The sequence below is a fragment of the Panthera tigris genome, chromosome D1, assembly GCF_018350195.1.
Source record: "Panthera tigris isolate Pti1 chromosome D1, P.tigris_Pti1_mat1.1, whole genome shotgun sequence".
NCBI lineage: Eukaryota > Metazoa > Chordata > Mammalia > Carnivora > Felidae > Panthera > Panthera tigris.
The window spans coordinates 52,775,970-52,788,844 of record NC_056669.1 but is presented as its reverse complement, the minus strand read 5'-3'; the positions used below and the strand labels follow the sequence as shown (position 1 = coordinate 52,788,844).

At 49.1% G+C, this 12,875-nt stretch overlaps 1 protein-coding gene and 1 long non-coding RNA gene across 3 annotated transcripts in view; one reads left to right on the top strand and one right to left on the bottom strand.

The window, feature by feature from the left end:
- The window catches only part of TENM4 (teneurin transmembrane protein 4), a 597,404-nt gene that overhangs the window by 408,767 nt on the left and 175,762 nt on the right, over positions 1-12,875 (bottom strand). The window lies entirely within an intron of this gene.
- LOC122230968 lies at positions 4,005-8,324 on the top strand. Its single transcript, XR_006208027.1, has 3 exons — positions 4,005-4,084; positions 6,640-7,483; positions 8,166-8,324. It is a non-coding gene; the product is annotated as an uncharacterized LOC122230968 (long non-coding RNA).

Genomic DNA, 12,875 nt, shown 5'->3' with positions numbered 1-12,875 from the left:
TGACGGGGGCAGAGCAGGCTGCTCATCGGCAGTGCTGATCTGAAGACCCCAGAGCCCGGGATCCCACTCCCTTCCCAGTGCCTCCTCCCTGCACTGTGCTGACGGGGTGAACCAGCTAGAGAGGTTTTCAATCCTCAGGTATGTTTTTTTTTTTTTTTTTTTTTCCTTTGGGCCTGTAAGGTTGACAAAGACAGGTTCTTTTTCACCACTGGAGTCCGTGACCCTGGAGGTTCAGGAAGGAACCCAGGGTTGTTCGTGCACTTTCCAACATGAACCACCCGCCGGCTTTTCGGGGTAGCTCAGCCCCTGCCAGGCATCCCGTCCCCTGGGCCTGGCGCCCGGGAACCAAGCCTCAGAGTTCAGCTCATTCCCTCCAGCGCAGACATTTGGAAACTGACATTTCCCACATTTTCCCCGCACAAAAGGCAGGTTGTATTTTTGTCCTCTTCAAAATATGCTAAAGGAATTTCTTGTTCCTCCTGAACTTTCTCCAAAAATAAATAGAAAAAGTGAACGCCATTTTGCCCTGTAAGCTGAGAAGAGAAAAATCAACACTTGGGGTGGCATTTCCAAGATGATACAGGAGACTGAATATGCGGCTGGCTCTGTCTCAACACCGTTTGGCAACCTCGGGGATACAGTACACAGTATTTCTCACCCCAAAATTCCTCATCGGGTTTACGTGCACCTGCTCCTTTTTGCTTTGAAACCAGATCTGAAACAGGTAAGAGGCCTTCATAAACGAACACTGCCTGGATGGGACATCTGCGTTAACAGACCAACCACACCCACATAAAACATAAAAATATACAGGTAATTTAGTGAAACAAACAAGACAGGGGCTCAAGATAAACTAAACTGGTAGCATAAAGGTTGGGCGCAAGGAGAGGAAGGAAAGTATTTATCCCATAACCCCTGCAAAGAGCTGAGCGTAATTTTCATGGTGCAGGGATGATTCTCAACTCACGGAATCGCCCGTCCTCAGGATGGTCTGTCCAGACCCCTGTGTCTGCACCTTCAAAAGCCTCCATGTGAGTCTCCTGTGACTCCTCCGCCCCACTTCCCAGCTCTGTGAGAATCATCTTTCACAAACACTGTTTGATCAACTCTCTCCCGGCTTCTCTTGTCCTCAAAGCCAACCCCCTAGCTCTGCCCCCAGGACCCTTCTCCCAACCAGGCCCCTCGCTCCTGGCAGCCTCCTCCCTCACCTCTGCTCATCACTCCCCTGGAATGTGCTTCAAGCAAGGCACCTGGCTGTGTGCTGTCCTCCACTCAGGACAGTCAGAGAACCCCCAGGTAGGAATCAGGGGGCTCAGCTACCATCCACTCCCACCCATTCTCCCAGGAGGCGGGGAAAGCCTGACAGACGCTTGACAGAGAAGCATCTCACACTTGTTCCCACCCCTCCAGGAAGGAGGGCCTCACCACTCCCACAAGGAAGAGGAGCAGAAAGGGGTCAAGGCCGGCAGATGAAAGTCTGCATCCGTCCCCATCTTCCCCAGTTCCAGCTGTGCCATGCTGGGCAAGTGACAGGCCCTCTCTGGGCTCAGACCTTCCAAGTCCTACCTCAGAGCCATTGAAAACATCATGAACATCATCCTCGTTATCTCAAGACAATGTCAGTGTGAAAAGAACATGGTGTTGGTTGTAGCTAGAAAGACCCAGGTTCTAATTCCAGCTTCAGAAACTTGGGGAAATGAGTGAACTTCTCTGAACTTCACTTTCCCCAGATGTAACATGGGGATATAAACTCCCTCCAAGGGTGACTGTCTGGACCGAATAAGATGAAGCCTGTAAGAAAGGCTTTATAAACTGTTTAATTGGTAAGAATGTATGCATTTACTCTGCTGAGCTAAAGACTGCCTCCTGGTAATTCACCCTGTGGCTGCAGGTGCCTCAGACATCACACAGCAATGTTCCAGTCTTGCCATTAGGGCCCCTGGGCCTTCCCGCCTCCTGTATGAGCAGCTTCATTCATCCCTCAGCCATTCCTGGGGCAGGGCAGGGGGTGTCTATGGTGTGCTTCTGGCAGCACCCAGGCTCCCCTCCTGGTGGGTCTGCATTTGAGAACGTGCTGCTGGGATTTTCTTCTTTGGGGATATAGCCCCAGTGCCTTTGCACCAGCCCTCCTCTCCTTTGCAAGGCCTCCCTGAAGTCTCCTTATGGAGTAACCCATCTCACAGGTCATGCCCTTTGACTTGTCATGCCTCATGCCATGAGTTTAAGGTCTGCAGACACTTAAGTCATAGCCTTGCTGTCCTCTCTACCTGTGTGACCCTGAACTGGTCATTCCCCCTCCCACAGGACCTTGCTCCCCTGGAAGGAGAATGAAGGGATGGGCAACGGCATCATTGGACCTATGAACTGGAACTATTACATGCAGATTTTTACCAATTGAATTTGACTTTAATTCCTCATCTACTTTCCCCTTTAACTTTTTATCAGAGCTTTCCAGGGATTTAGAAAGGACCTGGACTAGAGTCCTTCACAGTTGACAGCCTGTGCATCTATGTGCTCTTTAAGGTTGGGGCTGGGTCCTTGGAGACCTTTTTAATCCTTATGTCAAGCTCAAACTGGCAAAGGCCATTGTTGTTTCCCACACATCTGACAGACAACACAGACAAGCCTGCGACCACAACTTGGCTCTTGTCACTCTGTACCCTTGTATCTGCCTAATGAACACCTGTACTGCAACCCTCACAGGCACCCATATGGGTTTTAATGATTACAGAGCACTCTGGTTCTCATGCATGTGTGTGGCCATTTGCTGCCCCCAGGAGACATTGTCCACAGAATTTTAGCAGCAGTAAAGGGCCACCTGGTTGACGACTTTCACACCAGGGCCGATGTTAGTCCCTTTAGCAACCTTCACTTGGTTCTTTCAGATGGAGCAGGGAGAATGCCACTTACCTCCTTTCCACCAGTTTCCCTGTCTATAAAATGGGGGTGGGGGCTTCTGCGCACATCAAATAACATCACCAGTGTAACAGAACAGCATCTATAGCACACAGTAAGCACTTAGTTTTGCACTTTTCACAACTCTGTCAAAACCAAAAAAACAAAAACCTCATCGCCCTTAGCTCCCTGCCCCCTCCTACACGTCAGTGACATCTGGTGGCAGATCAGGGCAACCACAGGTGTGGGTACCCGAGGCTCCAGACCCTTCAGGAGCCTAGCCCCTCTCCTTTCAGGGATCGCAGGGATCACAGCAGTGTTGGCCAGGATGTCTGAGGATGCACGCACTTCCAGATTTACCATCTAACTTCATCCCCACTCCAGCCTTTAAAGGTGAATAGGTTAGTAACAGTAATGAAGGGAGGATCAGAGCCAGTGGTGGAACATGGACAAGATAGTAAATTGCTTGAGATCAGGGAGTTTCCCACCATACCCCTACACCTACGACACTGCTTGGAACACAGTAAGTGTTCAGTAAATATTTGTAGAAGGAACGACCATTTTAGAAAACTCTAGACCATGCAAGTCCCTTTCCAGTTCAGAAGTCCACGTGGCGAAGGGGCTTGCTCCAGGGGACACAGTGACAATACCACTCCCATGAACAGGTTTAACAGGATGCGCTCCCCATTTCCTCCCCAGGGGTGCGCATGAGTTCCCAGCCCTCCACTCTCCTTAACTGGAAAGGGATTCTGCCTGGGGCCTCAGTCCCTCTTCTCCAGGCCCCTTCCCACCCCCAGGAAAGGTCACGGCAGACAGGTGCATGGCAAGTCTCAAGGACTGAAAAGCGAGAGGCATGCAGGTGGTGGCTTGGGGGCGGGGGGTATTTTGCTGAGAGAGGGCTGAAAAGTGGTCCCGGTCTACGTTATGAACTTAATGTTAATTTGTGTGTTGCAACCTAATCCCCATTGTGGTGTTATCAGGAGGCGGGGCTCTTGGAAGGTGATGAGGTCACGAGGGTGGGGCCTCACAAAGGGGAACTGTGCCCTTATAAGGGACCCCACAGGGCCACCTTGCCCTTTCAGCCATGTGAGGTCACAGTGAAAAATACATCTATGAACCACAAAGGGGGCTCTCACCAGACAATGGATCTGCCAGAAGGTTTGATCTTGGACTCCCAGCTTCCAGAACTGTGAGAAATAAATTTCTGTTGCTTATAAGTCACCCAGTTCATGGTATTTTGTTAGTCGCCCAAGCTGACTATGACAAGGAAAAGCAAGAGAATGAGTGCAGGAGAACAGTTACCTGAAATGAGAGATTGGGGTGGGTGCCCCACAGGCCTTCAAAGATAGTATCATGTTCTGTTTCTTAAGCTAGCTGGTAGGGAGGGAACACGAGAATTTATCATTATTCTTTAAATTGTACACATTTGTGGGGTGCCTAGGGGCTCAGTCTGTTAAGTGTACGACTTCGGCTCAGGTCATGATCTTGTGGTTCATGGGTTTGAGCCCTGCATCGGGCTCTGCGCTGACAGCTCAGAGCCTGGAGCCTACTTCGGATCCTCTGTCTCCCTCTCTCTGCCCCTGCCCCGCTGTCATGCACGCTTACGCACGCACACTCTCTCAAAAATAAATAAACATTGAAAACACGTGTTAATTGTACACATGTGTTATAAATACTTGTCACTATGAAAAAGTATAATTATGGAAAGGCTTCATAGAAATCTTTTGAAAGAGACATTGAAGCTGATGTCTGTAAGTGCAGGAGAGGGGGACACAGAAAACGCAGATTTCAACAAGTTTTCCTATGGATTTGGTGTCTCCTACAACATCTAAGGAATGTAAGTGGAAGTCTCAAGCTACTCTGAAAGTATTTCTATTTATTGGACAGTGTCTTGACCTCGGCATACCCCAGGGCTGGCACACAGGGTCACGGCTTTATAACCCTTGTGTTAACTTGACTTTGAAACCTACTGACAAGGCCGAGAGGCCCTTGAGCACTGGAAGCGGAATTTAAGAAGCAGCTGCATCCCATAGCGCTGAGTAATCCTGAACAGGTGCCTTCGCTTCTCTGGGCTCCTTGTATTACGTGGATCAACGATATTCGTCGCCTCACCTCCCTTCCAGGGCTGGTGTGAGGATTAAATGAGAACATGCAAATGAAGGTGCTTTGTAAAGCAGAAAACACGGTGTGACTGTAGGATGACTATTACCATAACTACTCCTGGCAGAAAAGTACTCTAAAAATGACATAAAGTGCCCCCCAAAATGTGAAGCATTTGTATTATGACTGGGCATAACTTTCAGCCAAGGTTTTCTGGAACGGAATCAAGTTCTCATACTACTCCAGCCAAAACAGGTGGAAGGTACACTTAGCAGCTGTCTTCCAGATCCACAAGATTTACGATGAGAGGCCGCACGGCACCATGGCTATGGACCGACTCCATGCCCGACAGTGTGTGTTCATATCCCAACACCACCACTGACTTGTGGGACAAAGTATGACCTTGGGCAAACTACGTCACCTCTCTAAAACTCAGTCAGCCCTCTCGTGTGTCCAATGGGGAAAATAATAGCTACTTCACACAGCTCTTATGAGGATTAAATGAGTTAGTATGTACAGTGCTTTTGAAACAGTGCCTAGTATAGAGTAGACCCAATATTAGCATGATATAGCTTTCACGTCCTGAGGGGGAAAGCTAACCAGAAAGAAATAGGCAACAGTTGCAGTCATCAATTGGAAAGCTGGGCTAGACACTTGGAAGGACCTTCTGGCGAAGCTGTTTGGTGTTCATCATGGAATTGGGAGGATCTGCAGTTAGCACCCTCTTGGCCAACTGTGGGCTGGTGAGATGGAGACCTTTACAGCAAGCCGAGGCTCCAACACTCTTCAAAATTACAAGCGGTAGGACCCTGGGTCCAGTAGGAGCCAGAGCTGAGCTAGCTAAAGGCTTGGCAAATGCTGACAGACGATCTACAGCCTTGTCCCCTCAGTGGACCTGTATGTGAATCTGGGGGGTGTCATGAGGGCTCAAGAAACAACATATGGGAAGCACAACACATGATGGTGCCTGGCAGACAGAAAGCATCGTGGCCATTGCTACTTCTTTTGTCTGTCCATCTGTCCATCCACCCCTCCTCAAGTGATCATTCTATGGCAGTACCGTCCGCGAGAAATTTCTGTCACGATACACGTTCTATATCTGCATTCATTGTCCCTACATACGACTAGCTACATGTGGCTATGGAGTGCTGGAAATGCGACTAGTGTGGCTGAGGAACTGAGGTTTTATGTTTTATTTATTTATTTTTTATTTTTTTTTAAATGTTTTTATTTATTTTTGAGACAGAGAGAGGCAGAGCATGAGCAGGGGAGGGGCAGAGAGAGAGGGAGACACAGAATCCGAAGTAGGCTCCAGGCTCCGTGCTGTCAGCACAGAGGCCGACGCGGGGCTCGAACTCACAGACTGTGAGATCATGACCTGAGCCGAAGCCGGACGCTCAACCGACTGAGCCACCCAGGCACCCCTATGTTTTATGTTTAAGTTTATTTGTTTATGTTGAGAGGGAGGGAGAGAACAAGTGGGGGAGGGGCAGAGAGAGGGAGACAGAGGATCCGAAGCGGGTTCTGCACCGACAAACCGTGAGATCATGACCTGAGCTGAAGTCTGATCCTTAACTGACTGAGCCACCCAGGCACCCCCGAGCAACTGAGTTTACATTAATTTAACTTTTTTTTTTTTTTCAGGTGTTCTCATAGCTTTTAAAAGAGGTGTTTAATTTCAATTAATTTAAATAGCTACCTGTGATCGGTGGCTACTATACTGGACAAGATAGCACGTAGCCATGTCATTTCTTGGCTTAAAATCTTTCCAGGTCTCCAATGCCTTTGACGTCCCATCAAGGCCCAGCATAATCTCCAGATGAGGGGTGTCCTCTGCGCACATCCCGTCCTGCAGCCACCATTCCACACCATTCCCTGCATACACTGGCTCGTGCCTGTGTCCTTCCACTCTGAACACTCTTCCTGCCTTGTCTGCCTCGGAAGCTCTTCCAGAAGCTTTCTCCCACCCAAGCACAGATTGAGGCTACCACCTCTGGCTCCCCCAGCCTCCAGGGCCTCTCCTCACCCTGGCATTTACCAAAGAGGGTTATACTTGCCTGGTTACAGGCCTGTCTCCCTTTCTGGTTGCTCCCCAAGGATGGATCAAGGCCGTGTTGTAAGCATTTCGGTCCCCTGGTCCCCTGCACCAGGCTTGGCCATGGCTGGTGCTCTGGGAGCATAGAGATCCATGAGACACAGTGCATCCTCATGGTCCCCCAACACCCCCCTTTAGGAGGAAGCACTGACTTCCACCGAGGTCCTTCCATTTCCCAAGCCTGGTCCTTTTAGTATTATTGCCACATTATCACTGTGTTTCGTCAGTCCGAAGACGCCAGCAATTGTAAGAATCATCGTCAATTCAGCAACAGACTCTTTGAGAAGAGAAAATAAAATGCAATGTGTAAATGACACATTGATTGCAATGACAATCACAATTTCTGCGCTCAGAAATGTCAAAATGCAAAGGAGGAAAACGGCCTCAGGGAAGGTAAGGCGAACCATGAGCTGGCCTCGAGGGCTACGTCCTTCTAGAGAATCAGTCAATGGCGGCACATGGAAGGCACTTTCCACAGCTCCTTGCTTTCTTGTTCCAACTGCTCTCTGACTGCTCCCCAGAACAGGAGCATTCACATGTGTCCTATGAGTTTTTGAATGGATCAAATAGGTATCTGAGTAACATTTTTTATCTGATTATAGAAGTAAATACATGGTTATTGTACAACATTCTTTTTCATCTCAGGGCCTTTGCACTGGCTGTTTCTTCTTCCTAGAACACTCCTATCCTGGATTTCTTCTGGTGTCTCTCTCTCATTTGTCAGGTGTCATTTAAATGGCCCCTTTAGGGGCACCTGGTGGCTCAGCCAGTTAAGTGTCCGACTTCAGCTCAGGTCACGATCTCACAGTTTGTGGGTTCGAGCCCTGTGTCGGGCTCTGTGCTGACAGTTCGGAGACTGCTTCGGATTCTGTGTCTCCCTCGCTCTCTCTCTGCCCCTTTCCTGTTTGTGCTCTCTCTCCCTCTTGTGAAAATAAATAAACTTAAAAAAACTTAAAAAATAAAATAAAATAAATGGTCCCTCTCTAGGGCCTCCTTCCCTTGCTAGCCCAGCCGATGTTGCTCTTTCCTCCTGAGTCAGTGTCTCTCAAATTAATGATCTTGTTTTTCTTCCCAGCCCTTATCAGCATTTGGAATTAGTTGTGTATTTTTTATTCTTTGTCTCTTCCCGACAAGACTGTAAGCTTCTCCAAAGCAAGGACTCTTCATAGCAGGGACTCAAGAAATTTTTGTGAGTAGCAGAAAATACGAAAAAAAAACCATAAAGAAAATAATAGATTCCTCGTGTCCCCACTAATGGGAGAGAATTGTAACTAACATCCAGTACATGGCAATCCCTCCAGGCCTTTCTGCGTGTGTGTGTGTGTGTGTGTGTGTGTGTGCTCACACACATCACTTCTTTTTTCTTAAGATGCAACCTCTTTATTTATATTACTTTGTAATCTTCTTGTCCCCCCGCCCCCCGCCATTTACCACATCATAAATATCTTTCGCAACTATCTACTCAGCTGGCTGTCTCAGTTTTTAGGGAAGGCCCACTGCTTCCTTGCATAGAGTAACCCCCGTTTGCTTATCCAGCCCCTACAGGTGGCATTTAGGTGGTTCCAGTCCTCCAGGGCTGCGAAGGAGCATCTCCGTGCAAATAAATATCTTTGCGTGATTGTCACTCAGGTCCATTAAAGTGCCATTACTGGGTCAGAGGGTCCGTACATTTTACCGGACTTCGGGTAAACAGTCAAAACGGGACACTTTTCAGGTGAGGAATCCTCCTGCGCACAAGAACTTTACAAGGTTCAGAGGGAGTTGAGGAAAAGATAAGCAGGCCCATCTCCCTCACTTGCGCCACTACTACTGTCTAATTGGAGAGATTTACAAAGTCTCCCAGGGACCCGCACTTGACCCAGAAGCCCTGTGAAGGTCCTAAGTCCTTTCTAATAGCCTCCTGGTGTATCCATTATAGGCTTGATTGTAGCAGGCTTATGCTAGGCCTTCTTTGTGAAAAATGAACTATCTAGGAAGGTCGAACTATCTTGAGAGGTTGTATCTTGAAACATGTAGATATATACACGCAGATGTTAGTGGAGTGCAGTTCATAATTATATTCTGTAATTACCCCTGACTGAACCCACAACTTAATATAGCACAGGTGTGAGCTACCAACTAACCCCAATTTCAGGTCAAAAGGGTGAAATCACTCTTTTCTCCCTCTCAACATAGTTAATAGCTAGTGTAAAACCAATGAATATTATTTGGCTTCATTTGGAACTCCATTTGTGTCACTGCTTCCTTGCAATTCATATCGTCTGTGTCCCCAGACAAATCCAGTCTGACACTGGGTACAATTCTCCCGTGTGGAAACTCAGTAACAAAGGATGAACCCACCCTGTAGGTTTACACCATCAGAATCCAATTCTCCCTGCCCCTCCCAGCTCTGGCCTCAACTGCCTTCGCTGCTGTCAGATATCAGTGGTGCTGATCCTTCATATGTAAAGAGCACATCACAGGCTATGATACACATACTGGATCCTCACAACAGCCTTGGAAGGTTGGCCAAGCAAGGTCATTACAGTAACCCTTATGTCACAAATGGGTCAACTGAGGCTCAGGGCAGGAAAGGACATGTTCATAGAGCAAACAGGAGGCAGGGGACAGGCTGAATCTATACCTTCTGATTCCTAGTTCAGAAGCTTTTCCATTGTATCAGGGTAGAGCCGGAGGGGCCTGACAAGTAGCCCAGCCTGGTAAATGCCCATTTCCCCTCTTCTCCCATCTAGCCAGCTTCAGCCTTATGGGGCCCACCTAAAGGAGACCCTAAACTTCACTTTGGCAGATACTGACCTAAATCAGACAGGTAAAGGGCTGATTCTGGGCAGCCCTCTGCACCAGTGAGGTAATCATGCGGCTGGGTGATTGGGAGAACCGGCTCAGGGCTGGGCACACTCTAGTTACTACTAGGAATTCTCTTATTTAATTGGCTTACTTAGCAAAACACAAAGTTGGCAACTTTATACTGGAATTTTACTTTTCCATGAAAATCTGAAAACCACTGATTCACACAACCGCAAACAAGAAGTTACCTTATTCTTTTCCAATTACCTAGAATTTAGTCACTCTGCTCGTGTTTCAGCCGAGCTCTTTTTTAACCCTCAAGGTAGTTGCATCAAGTAGGAATTATTTTCCCTCTTTTATAGACCAAGCAAAGTTAAATCATCTGCTCCAAGTCACACAGCTCGCAAGTGACAAAGGCAGGAAGCGTTGCTACCTGGAATAGGAGGAGGGGGAGGAGGGGGAGGAGGGGGAGGAGGAGGAAGGGGAGGAGAGGGAAGAGGGAGAAGAGGAGGAGGGGGAGGAGAGGGAAGAGGGGGAGGAGGAGGAGGAGCGGGAGGAAGGGAAGGAGGAGGAGGGGGAGGAGGAGGAGGGGGAGGAGGAGGAGGGAGAGGAGAGGGAAGAGGGGGAGGAGGAGGAGGAGTGGGAGAAGGGGAAGGAGGAGGAGGGGGTGGAGGAGGAGGGGGAGGAGGAGGAGGGAGAGGAGAGGGAAGAGGGGGAGGAGGAGGAGGAGTGGGAGAAGGGGAAGGAGGAGGAGGGGGTGGAGAGGGAAGAGGGGGAGGGGGAGGAAGGGGAGGGGGAGGAGGAGGAGGAGTGGAAGGAGGAGGAGGAGGGGGAGGAGGGGAGGAGGAGGAGGGGGAGGAGGGGGAGGGGGAGGGGGAGGGGGAGGAGCAGGAGGACGAGGGGGAGGAGCAGGAGTGGGAGGAGGAGGAGCGGGAGGAGGACGAGGGGGAGGAGGGGGAGGGGAGGGAAGAGGGGGAGGAGGAGGAGCGGGAGGAGGAGGAGGGGGAGGAGCAGGAGGAGGGAGAGTAGGAGGAGGGGAAGGAGGGGGAGGGGGAGGAGGGGGAGGAAGGGGAGGGGGAGGAGGAGGAGGAGGAGGAGAAATTTCCTCAAACAGAGCAAGAATGCATCTGCTCATTCACTCACTCACTCACTCACTCACTCCACTAAACCTTTGCTGAGTACCCGCTGGGGAGGAAGCCAGCCTAACAGAAAGGAGGTGTGTGGGGATGGGCACTCCCAGACTGGGGTCCCGGCTGTGCTCCATGCCAGCGGAGTGAGCAGCCTGGCCACCTGACCTCCCAGAGCCTTGGTGTCTCCAACTGTAATGTGAAAATGACACTTTCATCGCGGGGTTGCTGTGAGGACCACACAGAACAGCACGTGAGGAGGGCGCCTCGCAGCGCCTGGAGTACAGTCATTGCTTGATGGACACCAGTCCCCAGCCTGTCCCTGAAATGAGAGCCGTGGCAAGGTCACCACCACTCAAGAGGTAGGGTTGGTGGTGCTCTTTGAGATCGTCCAGCTCAGTTTTCCCACTGTACAGATAGAAAAATTGAGGCTGAGACAGAGACAGTGACTTGTCCAAGGTTGTAGTGCAGGGTAATGGCAAAGATGGGACCAGAACTCCCATCTTCTGATCCCCAACTTCTGCTTCTCTCCTTGGCAGCAGGTTAGGGATTACCTTTCACTGTGGCAGCCAAGTAAACTGGAATGTAAGTAGACTGGCGATAGATGGAAGCATTAACGATATGTTGTTGCACAGCTTAAAGAAAACAGTAAGTTTTTGACCAGCGAGTAAATATCTAAAATATATTTTCTTGCTTATCAAACAAGTACACATCATCTACTCTGTGCCCACCAGTACTATGCTAAGGCCTGAAGAAACATGAACTCATTCATTCATCACTATAATTCTACGAGGAAGTTACTATGATTCCCACCCCTACGTTACAGATGAGGAAGCTGAGGCAGGGAGTGGTTAATCAATTTTCTCAGGGTCCTGCAAACACTAGGTTGCCAGAGCTGGGATTTGATCTTAAGCAGTCTGGCCCCAGAGTCCGTATCATAACCCCCAGGCCATGCTGCTTCAGAACAATGACTTGCTTTTGACTATGTCTACAAGAGCGTACATACACATGACTTGACATTGTAATGCTAATCACAATCATAATAGCAATGGCAGGGAAAAGGATACAAATAGACAACTCCCTCTGTGATGCTTTTGGAAAACTTAATAGCGCCCACCCACGCTTCAAGACTAGCCATTCTCCTTATCCCTTTCTTGACGCCCTCTCCACTGCCCATGCCCCTCTTCCAGCTGGAATACTTGTCCTCTCTTGTCTGAATTCAAGCCTTGTCCTTCAACACTCAGCTTGAATGTCGCCAGCTCTGGGAACGTTTCTCAGATGATGTATCCTGTCACAGTGGGTCAACGTTCCCTGGGTCAATGTTAATGGCAGAGCTTGACACTGTATCCCACGATGAGGATGGTAAAGAAGATGATTTTGCTGAAGGAACCCTCCCAGTGGTCTCAGGTCCCTCTCCAAACCAATAAGGCCCCAGAATAAGATCAGCTATTACCTCACTGAAGCATGGATGTGTCCACTTAATGCTTGCAATGCCACAAACATTTATGAAGCGCTTTCTTGGTACATTCAGTAAGTGCTCCAAGACTTTGGGTCAAGTGCTGTCATCCCTGTTTGAGCAGGGAGGAGCCTGGCTTGGGAAAAGTCAGTTGACTTGTCCAAGGTCACAGAACCAACTGAGTGGTAAAGCTGGGTCCTGAAACCAGGTTCTCAGATCCCTTCTCCCAGGGAAAGCACTTCATATAACTGTCATAGTAAAAGCGATTCCAGCAAGAATCAGTAGTAGATCTGGGCGGGGTGACGGGGGGGAAGGTTTGATAAAGAACAGGATATTCACATAGCCTTGAAGTATCTCCCTATAAAATACTTACTTATTACAAAGGACAATCTGGCAACAGGGGAACTGGAAACCA